The sequence below is a fragment of the Rana temporaria genome, chromosome 1, assembly GCF_905171775.1.
Source record: "Rana temporaria chromosome 1, aRanTem1.1, whole genome shotgun sequence".
In the NCBI taxonomy this organism is placed as follows: domain Eukaryota; kingdom Metazoa; phylum Chordata; class Amphibia; order Anura; family Ranidae; genus Rana; species Rana temporaria.
Window position 1 is genome coordinate 558,265,098 of NC_053489.1, and position 12,005 is coordinate 558,277,102.

Sequence of the window (12,005 nt, forward strand, 5' to 3'; positions counted from 1 at the left end):
CATTTACTCCATATCTCGATGTATCCTAATCTACCTTCATTATCGATTGATATTAATTCCTCCATCCTACTAATTCTATCTATTTATTTTATCCATTCTCCCACTGATGGGGCTTTTTTTTCCTTCCAGATCTTTGGAATTAATGCTTTAGCTCCATTCAGTAGGTAAGGGACCAAAGACCTTCTATACTTTTTCCTTACCATATCCGTATTATGGAACAGGCAATGCCAGGGATCTTGTTTAACCTCCCAACCACTTATCCTCTTACTCATTTTTAGAATCTCTATCCAATATGCCTGTATCAGGGGGCATTGCCACCAGATATAGGCATGTGCCCCCTCCATCCTACACTCTCTCCAGCATAAAGATGATATCTCATTGTTGAAATTTCGTTGGGACCATTTGGTAAGGAGTTTATAATTCATCTCTTTTACTTTTGCATCTGTTGATGTAGAATGGACAAGATCTAATATTTGTCTCTTCCTTTCTTCCGATATGGTTTGATTTAATTCTTGTTGCCACCCTTCCACTATTTTCTGTGTACCCATCTCTCCATTGGGTGTCAATATTCTATATATATTTGATATCCCCTGTCTTCCTATTCCTCCACGCTCTATAAGTTTTTCCCATGGGTTTAATTCCTTCATATCATGCAGGGGTTTCTGGAGTGTGCCTACAAAGTGTTGAACCTGTCTATACCTCCATTCATCTCCTGGAATTAATCCATATTTTCCTCATACAGTGCCTGCCGCCTTCTTCTCGCTGCAATGACGGGTGCGCGGCTTGCATCCGACTTATATAGGCCTCACAGTCCCATCATGCTCTGGTACCTACCCATGTGATACCTACCCACGTGGGTAGGTACCAGAGCATGATGAGACTGTGAGGCCTATATAAGTCGGATGCAAGCCGCGCACCCGTCATTGCAGCGAGAAGAAGCGTCGTGTCAACATCGGGAGAAGGCAGAAGAAGAGAAGTGAAGAAGATGACGTCACAGAAGAGCGGACTGGCCACCGCTAGTATAGCGGCGGCCAGCCCTGAAGGAGAAGGCACCGGACAGTGGGAGGAAGAACCGGGGTGCGCCGAGTCAACAGCGGAGAGTGGCGAACATAGAAGAAGACCCCCGGAAAGCGGAGAAGACCCGGAGAGTGGAGAAGCCCCCCTGGATAGCGGAGAAGACCCCCGGAAAGCGGAGAAGACCCGGAGAGTGGAGAAGCCCCCCCAGATAGCGGAAGAAGGAGCCCCCCCTGCAAAAAGAGCTAAAGAAGACAGGGGGTGCCTCCGGAGCAGACAAATAAATTATTTTAAAAACCCTTGTGTCGTGTGTTTATTAACTTTAACACTTTGCCTCCAGGTGAATGGGTAGGGGTACGATGTACCCTATATCCATTCACTTAGGGTGGGGGCCGGTATCTGGGGGCCCCCTTATTTGAGGGGGCTCCCAGATTCCGATAAGCCCCCCGCCCGCAGACCCCGACAACCAACGGCCAGGGTTGTCGGAAAGAGGCCCTGTCCTTATCAACATGGGGACAGGGTGCTTTGGGGTGGGGGGGGCCGCAGTGCGCCCCCCTGCCCCAGAGCACCCAACCCCCCATGTTGAGGGCATGCGGCCTGGTACCGCTCAGGAGGGGGGGCGCTCGCTCGTCCCCACTCCTTTCCTGGCCGGCCGGGTAGCGTGCTTTGGATACGGGTCTGGTATGGATTGTAGGGGGACCCCTACGCCGTTTTTTCGGCGTAGGGGGGTCTCCTTACAACCCATACCAGACCTAAGGGCCTGGTATGCTCCTGAGGGGGGAACCCATGCCGGATTTTTATTTAAAATCCGGCCGGGAGTTCCTCCTCAGGATTCATAACAAACGCCGCACACGTGTAGAATTGGCGGGAATCCAAGTCGGATCCCCGTCGCTTCTATGACGGCTTTGTCTCCATCGCGGCAAGCCAGCTCGGTGCTGGCTCCCGCGATGGGGCTCGTAGGTGGTCAATCTCGCCGAGAAAGGGAGCGAGATTGACACAATATCGCGGTCACCCACTGTAGTTCTAACAAAGAGCATAAGATATTATCCTTTATTAAATCCTTCAGTCTTAATGTGTCCGAAGTTGTCCATCTCAGGTACACTCCACCCCCCTTACCTGGCTGGAAGTAGTCTGTATCCGTAAGGATTCTAAAGGTTTCTTTTGGTATTGATGGTATCTCCTTGGGTAGGCTTCTATATTGCTTTGGAACCCATATTCTCTTTCCCGGATCCTTTTTACTTAGATTTTCCTCTACTTCTACCCATGTTTTCCTTTGCCACTCTTCCTGAAACCAGTCAGTTATCCTCTTTATTACTGCTGCCTCATAAAATCTTTTAAAGTCTGGTAGATATAACCCTCCCTCACATCTAGGTCTAGTCAGGGTCTCAGCTGATATTCGTTTTTTTTTTCCTTCCATATAAACCTCCTTAATATCTTCCCCAGAATTTTAAAACATATATCTGGAATCTTTATCAGAAGTGTTTGGAAAACATACAGGACTTAAGTAGTATCATCATCTTGATAGTACTTATTCTACCCCACCAGGATATTTTATCTATTAGGTACCCCTTAAGCTCTGATTTTACCTTATTTAATAGAATGATATACAGTAATTGTCTTCATACAGATATCTTTCCACATTAGACAAGAATATCCCCAAGTATTTCATCCCCCTCTGTTTCCATGTAAAGGGGTAGAGGGCCCCAAGATCCCTGCATTCTTCCAGACTCATAGATATATTCAATATCTCAGTTTTTTCTTTATTCATTTTTAAGTTTGAGATCTCACCATATTTTTCATATTCAATTATAATCTCTGGTAATGTCTGTCTAGGATTAGATACATAAAGCATCATGTCATCTGCAAACGCAGAGATCTTGTGTTCCCTCCCCCCCCCACCTTCATCCCCTGTATTTCCTGATTATTTCATATTGTTGATAATAATGGCTCTAAGGATAGAACAAACAGAAGAGGCGAAGGGGGGCAGCCCTGACGGGTTCCATTATAAAGTGGAAAATTTTCAGAAAGAGTACAATTCACCTGGGCCGAAGGTTTTCGAATACAATGCACCTATCCACCTAAGCATATTTGGTCCTAATCCTATATGTGTCAATGTTGCTAATATAAACTCCCAATCCAGCCTGTCAAACACTTTTTTGGCGTCTAATGACAGAAAGATCACTGGTTCCTTACTCTTTTTAGCTTTTTGTGCCAGAAATAGCACCCTTAAAACATTGTCCCTCGTTTCCCTCCCTGGGACAAACCCTGCCTGATCATTATCGATCAACCCTGACATAAAAGGTCTTAATCTCTCTGCTAAAATTTTCGCATAGATTTATGTCAACGTTGATCAAAGAGATAGGCCTATAGCTGGCACATAGTGACGGATCTTTATCTTCCTTCCCTATCAGAGTTATATGGGCTCCTAGTGCTTCCTCACGCATTGACTTACCCCCCCCCCCTATAGAGTTCATGTATCCCTGGAAAAACAGTATAAGGGTTTCCCCATATCTCTTATAGTAAAGCGAGGTGGGCCCGGACTCTTTCCCATTTTGATATTTTTAATTGTTTGACTTATTTTCTCTCTTGATATTTCTTTCTCTAGATTACTGATTACTTCTTCTATCAGTTCCAGAGTTTTAGCTCTATCTAAGTACTGCCTAATTTTCCTTCTCCTGCTCTGAATTTCCGTTGGACCTTGTTCTTTGTTAACTTTATATACATTTTGATAGTACTCTTGGAAGATTTTAATTATATCTTTAGTAGAGTGTCTCATGTCTCCGTTGCTATCTTTCATTTTTGTGATAAAGTTCTGCGTACTTTTTGGTTTTATGGTCCTTGCTAGGAGTTTTCCAGGTTTATTCCCCATAGTTAGTAATATCAAAATTTTTCTTTCTGTATTTCTTTATGTTTCTGTTCTAGGGCCTGGATTTCTTCCAGTAAGAGATGTCTCTGGGCTTGCCTTATTTTTTCTCTCTTGGCCTTTTCTGCTATCATCCTGCCTCTCATATAAACCGTATGGCCCGGATTCACATACATCGGCGCATATTTAGGCAAGTTACGTTGGTCGTAGGAAGCCTATTTTTAGGCTTATCTCAGATTGTGGGCACGGCGCACAGATACGACGGCGCGTAGTTACACTTACGCGGCGTATCTCGAGATACGTCTGCGTAAGTGCTTTGTGAATCCGGGCCTATGTGTTTCCCACAAAATTGATGGGACAACATCTTCTTTATCGTTTTCTTTAAAGAAGAGGCACATATCCTTTTCCAGGTCATCGGCTGTCTTGGTGTCATATAAGAGGGACTCATCCATTCTCCATGCTCTCTGGCCCCCCAGTACCCCCCTATGTCCAAGGACATTTCCACTGGGGCATGGTCAGAGAGCGTTATTGTTTTTATTTCTATCCCTCTCAGTCCCTCTAAAAGCCGGTGATCCAGCAAGATATGGTCTATTCTGGAATATGACCTATGGACAGATGAATAATATGTAAAAATCCTTATCCCTGGGATGGAGAATTCTCCATGCCTCCACTAAGTGCATTTGGTGTAATTTATGTTTAATTGCTCTTAAATATTTTCCCTCTGACCTCAGTGAAACAGGTTGGGTATCTATTGTAGGGTCAAAAACAAAATTAAGGTCACCTGCCATTATAACCTTTCCTTCTCTAAAACCCTCTAGCTTTGTCATAACTCTTTTCAAATACGCTGCTGGGCAAAGATTTGGGCAGTAAACATTTACTAATGTATATTTCACATTAGATAGGGAGCCTCTGATAAATAGATATCTTCCCTCCGGATCTGTTTCCATAGTTTCTAATATAAACCTTGTATTCCTGTCAAACCCAATCGCAATTCCCTTATGCCGCGTACACACGATAATTTTTCAGCATGAAAATTACGTTTTTTGGCATGTAGAAAAAACAAAGTTTTTCCAACTTCATCATTAAAACGACATTGCCCACACACCATTGTTTTTTAAAAATGCTCTAGAAAAGCGCGGTGACGTACAACAGCACTATAAAGGGGAAGTTCCATGCGGATGACACCACCCTTGACACCACCCTTGGGGCTGCTTAAGCTGATTCCGTGTTAGTAAAAGACGATTTGCGCTTTTCTGTCTGTTACAGCATGATGAATGTGCTTACTCCATTATGAACTGTAGTTTTACCAGAACGAGCGCTCCCGTCTCATATCTTGCTTCTGAGCATGCGTGGGTTTTTAATGTCATTTTAGCCCACACACGATCATTTTTTACAACCCGAAAAAAGACATTGCTAAAAAATGCAGCACGCTCGAAAAAATGTTTTGTCGTTTTTCAGAAGCCGAAAAATGTTGTGAAGCCCACACACGATCATTTTAAATTACATTTTTTTAAAACAACATTTTTTTCATGCCGAAAAATGATCGTGTGTACGCGGCATTAGATCTTTTATTAGGAGAGTAACTATGATACCATATGGGGACATTTTTTGAGTTTAGTCTACTCCTAGATGTCATTTTTAAATGAGTCTCTTGTAGAAACACTATGTTAGCTGATTGTCTCTTCATTTCCTGTAGTATCTGGTAACACTTGGGCTATTTTGCCCTTGTATATTGTACGTGACTATTTTTAATACTACCATCCTTTATATTTTAGGCCTTTGGCTGTAACAATTACAGTATATCAGGCCTATAGCAGATCCCAGAGGCTTCCTTTCCATTCTCAGAGGCTTCCTATTTTTCCTAAGTGCTAAACTCCATTTTATAAGGAGCTTTGGATGTAACTTTTTGACATTCCCAGAAGGGGGAAAAAGATCATGGCCTCAATCATAGAAACATACCTTCCACATCTTATAAGGAGTACCTTGAGACCATATATACCCCCCCCCCCAATCACATTGTACACCAATGTTAAGACTCCCTCGGTCTGCACCCAACCAGGCATCCTGCCGAGCGGGCCTTTCTTTAGGGAGTCTTAAGACTCGTACACACGATCAGTCCATCCGATGAGAACGGTCTGAAGGACCGTTGTCATTGGTTAACCGATGAAGCTGACTGATGGTCCGTCGCCCCCACACACCATCGGTTAATTAACAGATCGTGTTAGAACGCGGTGACGTAAAACACAACGAAGTGCTGAAAAAAATTAAGTTCAATGCTTCCAAGCATGCGTCGACTTGATTCTGAGCATGGGTGAATTTTTAACCGATGGTCGTGCCTACTAACGATCAGTTTTGACCTATTGGTTAGGAATCCATCGGTTAAATTTAAAGCAAGTAGGCTTTTTTTTAACCGATGGTTAAATAACCTATGGGGCCCACACGTGATCGGTTTTGACCAATGAAAACGGTCCATCAGACCGCTGTCCTCTGTTTAACCTATCGTGTGTACGAGGCCTAAATGATCCCCCTGCTTCCCGGTCTCCAAGTTGGGAGCGGCTCCCGGATTAAGGGTAGACATTTCTGCTCCATCCTTCCCCCCCTCCCCCAGGTGATCTTAGATAACTTTTATTTAAGAGAAAACAAAAATAGAAGTTCTACCCCTATTTTTTTTCTGTTATGTCTGCCCCCAGAGACGTTAGTTGGTATATAAAACGGGGGGAGGGGGTAGGGAGGTCCGGGAAAACCCCACCCCGTCCTTTCCCATCCCCACTCTTTAAGAAAGCATACACAGCTTTCCCAATAAACCCCTATCCTCCCCCCCCCAAAAAAGGAAAATTTATAAGGAGGGGGGGACAGAGGGGGGTGGTCCGGGGAAAACCGACCGGGAGGGGAGCTCCTCCTATCCCGTCCTCCCCCATCGCCACTCTTTAAAGGAGCATACACAACATTCTTAATTAACCCTTATCCTCCCCACCCCCCCTCCCCAAAAAAACACAAACTAAACTAAAACCCCACAAAGAAAAATAAACTAGGCTCTATTCCAGTCCTGATCTTTCCACCTTCTCCAGACCGGGGGTCTCTTTTCCCAGTTGTATATATTGGATATTCAGTTTATTACAGAATTCCTTTATATCTTCTGGGAACCGGACATAAGCTGAGACCCCCTGATTTTTTTACTGATAGACAGGCTGGGCCCCATCTATAGGGAATATCATTTACCCGAAGATGTTTAGTTACTGGTTTCAGTGCCCTTTTACGCGCTAGTGTCTCTGGGGACAGATCTGAAAATATAAGTAGCTTGACACCTTTATATTCCATAGGTTCTAAGTTCCTTATGATTCGGGATACTTGCTCTTTTTGTTCATAGTCTTGAAACCTTACTATAGTGTCCCTTGGGAGATCCCTATGTGCATTATATGATCTCTGTATTCTGTGTACCCTTTCAAAATGCATCAATGCAGTTACTTTCTGTTTTAGAGCTGTATTGAATATCACTTGTACCGTCTCGCCTAATTCTGCATCTTTCACTTCTTCAGGAAGTCCCCTTACCCGTAGGTTCTTCCTTCTGCTTCGGTTTTCCTGGTCCTCAAGTCTATAAAGAGCATTTCTTATCTCTATCAAATCCATAACAGCTCTTTCTCTCAGTTCAACTATTGCATTTTTATGGTATTCTAGTTGTTCTTCTATTCCTTCTACCCTCTGTGGGACACTCTGAATATCTATTCTTGTTGCTCCCATTTCACCTTTAATCATTTGCTCTAAACGAGATATAATTTCAATCATGTCTGTCATATCTTGCTTTGTTGGAGGGGCTTGTTGAACGTCAGGGGGGGGGCTAGATTGTTGTTGTCTCTCAGGCGTTTTTTGATCCTTGTTCTGACTATTTACTTGTGGAGATTGAGCCTTTTTAGTTTTAGTTTTACTTTTTCCTGGAGTCCCCTCCTCGATCTGATCATCTCCAGAACACCCCTTATTTTTTACTGGTGAGATTGATCCTCCGTTTTTCTTTAAAGGGCTTTCAACTGTTTGGTCTAAACCTTCGGTCACTATGTAAGATTTTATTGTGTTACGTCCAGTACCCTCCCCCGGGTTAACTTTGGGAGCCTTCTTCACCATTTTCCCTTAAAATAGGATATTTAGGTAACCAAAATCCTATATATTCTGGGTTAACAGAGTATGTCCTTAAATTCCCTCTTTTCTCTATATATACTATTCAAAGCAGGAATAACTAATAAACTAGATCTTCTTGATTACTGGAACTGAGACCCAAGTGGAGAAAAGATGGACACAAAAATAATAAGCCAATATAACAGTCTTTCCAGTTGTACATTTTCTTCTTTTTCTTTAAAACTCTCAATAGTCTATCCAAGTAAGGAGGGTAGAAGGAAGGATGCAAAAAACAGAGAAACTTCTTTAACCGGAAAATACACCTTGAAAACCAGATACTAGCTGTTACTGATACCTTTATATACCCCACTTACTTCCAGCTGGTAGCCGAGGACCGTGTAAGCCCTTATATCTTTTTGTTTTATATATATAAAAATGCGGTATATATATCCTCTTGGAAAGACAGAATTACTGATTGTCCTTATGATATAATTTTATAACTGCTTAATATGGCAATAAGGGCAAAGCATAGAAGCCTAAAGGGGTAAAAGATTACTATTCATCTTACCCCTTCAGTTTGGCAGTCTATCCCAGATCTCTCCTTGGCTTATTCACGGAACGTCACTTGGGGGAATAGATTGTGGCTCTTCCACTACTGTCCCTGCCGGGAGAACTGCTGGTGAACCCCTTCACTACAGGGAAAACAATGGCCACCTTCCTGGCTTCGCCCGTCAGGCAGTCTCAGTGGCTCACAGAGGCTCCTAAATTGCCCCCAAATTGCTCCTAAAGGACTTTGGCAGCCCTCGGCAGCCTCCAGTGGTTTTCAGCAGCCAACGGCAATCCTCAGCGGCTCTCGGTGGCTTCCGGAGGCCCTCTGCCTCTCTTGGCGTCCTTCGGCGGCTCTCAGCTGCTGTCGGCTGCTTCCGGCAGCCCCCGGCCGCTCCCAGTGTCCTTTGGCGCCTCTCAGTCACTCTCGGAAGCTTTGGACGTCTCCCGACGGCCCTCAGTTATCTTCGGCGTCTCTCGGCTTCTTTTGGTGGCCCTTCGGTAGTCTCACTCCAGCTGCCTTCGGCACCTTCCACTCGCCGTCGGGGACCAGTCAAGGAGTACGCAGAGCAGTCGTCCAGCAGTATGCCACCTCTTCCTCCGGACCCAGTAACATTCTTCCAACAGGACCGGCTACTCAGCACAGATTATAACTATGTGGCTGTGCGAGCACACTTCAGCAGCCGTTGCACATACCGGGAGACCATTACTTTCGATCACGGCTGCCTGGGGGAAAGATCTTCAAGGCATGGGCTAGGGAGGGATCCACTCTCTATATCACCTGAGGAAAGCATGGAGCTTGCTGCCGCCCTCGATCCTACGGCACCATGTTGTAGCTCCTCCTCCCCTTCTCTCATGGCATTTAATGTGCTGGCACCCCTATTCACACCTGAGAGACCCAAGCTGAGATGCATCCTGGTTGCACATCTACATGAGCCACAGTCTCCAGTCTTAAGATTGACATCTTTTGGTCCATGGAAAAGTAAGGAAAAATTTAGCAGGAATGCAAACCAGAGTTAATCAGTTATAATTAGCACGTTACAACAGGCTTTCAGTAAAATGTTAAGTTGGGCTTTCATTATAATTATGATAACCAAAATAAAAAAAATTGAGAACTAAGGTAGCCTATAGCCCATTAACCCCTTCACGTCTACCGTATGCAGCAAATATGCGGCCCCACTGGACTGGGCTTTTTTCTCCCTTGGTGCTGGGAGCATGTCACACAGCATGCTCTAAGCATAGAGACTGGGGTCTAATAATTAAAAAAAATGTAATTAAATAAAAAAATAAATAAAAAAGATTAGATCTACAGTAGGTCAGTGACAGGGTTAGTGTTTGAGTCAAGGTCAGTGTAAAGCCTCATTCACACGATCGGACTTCCATCTGACTTTTCCATGGATTTTTGTCCGAATGAGCGTTGGTCGTGAACTTGTTCTGCATACACAAGGCAGAACATTTTCAGCCAACTTTCACCAAATCACGTAGTTTTTCAGCTCTTTACCACCACCCTTTGGTCAACTTCTGCTAATTTTGGCTGATGTTTAGCATTGGTTCTGAGCATGCGTATTTGTACTTTGGACTTTAGTCCGATGGACTTGTGTACACACGATCGGATTATCCTTCATTGGACATTTGTTGTCGAAAAATTTGAGAGCATTCACAGCGAACATTTGTCCGTTGAAAAACCGAAAACAACTATCCGATGGAGCATACACACGTTCGGATTGTCCGATAAAACAGGTCCGTCGGACATTTGTTGTCAAAAAGTCAAATGGTGTGTATGGGCGTTTAATGGTCAAGGTCAAAGGTCAGAGTCAAGGGTCAGGGTCAGAATTTTTTGGACAGGGTTTCTTTTTAATTAATCAGCGTCAGTTAGTGTCAGTGTCAGTTAGTGTCAGGGGCCCGGATTCAGATACAATTATGTATCTATCGGCGGGCGTAACGTATCTCAGATACGTTACGCCGCCGTAACTTAGGGCGCAAGTTCCGTATTCAGAAAGAACTTGCGCCCTAAGTTAAGGCGGCGTAGCGTATGTGGTCCGGCGTAAGCCCGTGGAATTCAAATTCTCCATGCAGTGGGTGTGTTGCATGGCAATGAAGGCTGACCCCACGTAAATGACGTTTTTGGCTAACGGCACATGCGCCCTCCGTGAACGTATCCCAGTGCGCATGCTCCAAATTAACCCGCAAAAAAGCCAATGCTTTCAACGTGAACGTAACTTACGTACAGCCCTATTCGCAAACGACTTACGTAAACGACGTAAAATATGACGCTGTTCGTGTGTTTCCGACGTCCATACCTAAAATGACTTACCCCTGCTTTTTGAGGGGTAACTTTACGCCGGAAAAAGCCTAACGTAAACTACGTAAAAAAATGCGCCGGGCGGACGTACGTATCTACCTAATTTGCATATTCCTCGCGTAAATCTATGGAAGCACCACCTAGCGGCCAGCGTAAATATGCAGCCTAAGATACGACGTTGTAAGAGACTTACGCCGGTCGAATCTTAGGGAAATCTATGTGTAACTGATTCTACGAATCAGTCGCATAGATACGACCCCGCACACTCAGAGTTACGATGGCAAATCGGGAGATACGCCGTCGTAACTCGTCTCTGAATCCGAGCCAGTGTGTTTTAGGTAGGATTAAAACAAGCAAAATGCGCACTATTATTTCTGGGATGTACTACGGGTACAAACAACAATTAACATACACATACGTGGTGTAGCTGCGATCATTAGGAGCAGCAGAATTTATTTGGGGATTTATTTTGGTGCTAGGTTATGGTAGTAGCAAGAAATATACAGTTCAATTTAAAAATGTTTTTTTTTTACTATTTTGGGCCAGTTTTCCCTTGAAAATAAAAATAAATCAATCAGGAGATATCCATTACCATTTACTATCGAATAAAAGCCCAATTTGTCCTGAAAAAAAAAAAAAAAAAACACGATATAACCTGGATGCACAAAGTAGTTGTGATGATATGTACGGTTTTACTAACACATGTCAAAAGTGAAAAATTGGGCTTTTAGATTTGTTTTACCCTTAGGTGGGAAGGGGTTAAAATGCAGATTACATAAACATTCTAAAATGATTTTTCTGGTACAAAGTATGTCAATAGGCAAACCTATTTGCAAATAAAATACTTAAAATGTTGTGCTTATATTGATATAGCCTTATTAAAACAGGGCTTTATCTGCTCACTCCTGGAGGCAAACAAATTGAGGGGGGCAGCAAATGGAAAATTATTATTGCATGCTAAAAGGGCTGGTTTTACTGTAAACCAGTTGCTTTGCCCAGGTCTGAAAAAAAAGACAAATGACCCAATGGAAGTTGGTAACACGTGTGGCCAGATTCACGTAGATGAGCGGCGGCGTAACGTATCGTAGATACGTTACACCGCCGCAATTTTTCATTGCAAGTGCCTGATTCACCAAGCACTTGCGATGAAAACCTACGCCGGTGGCCTCCGGC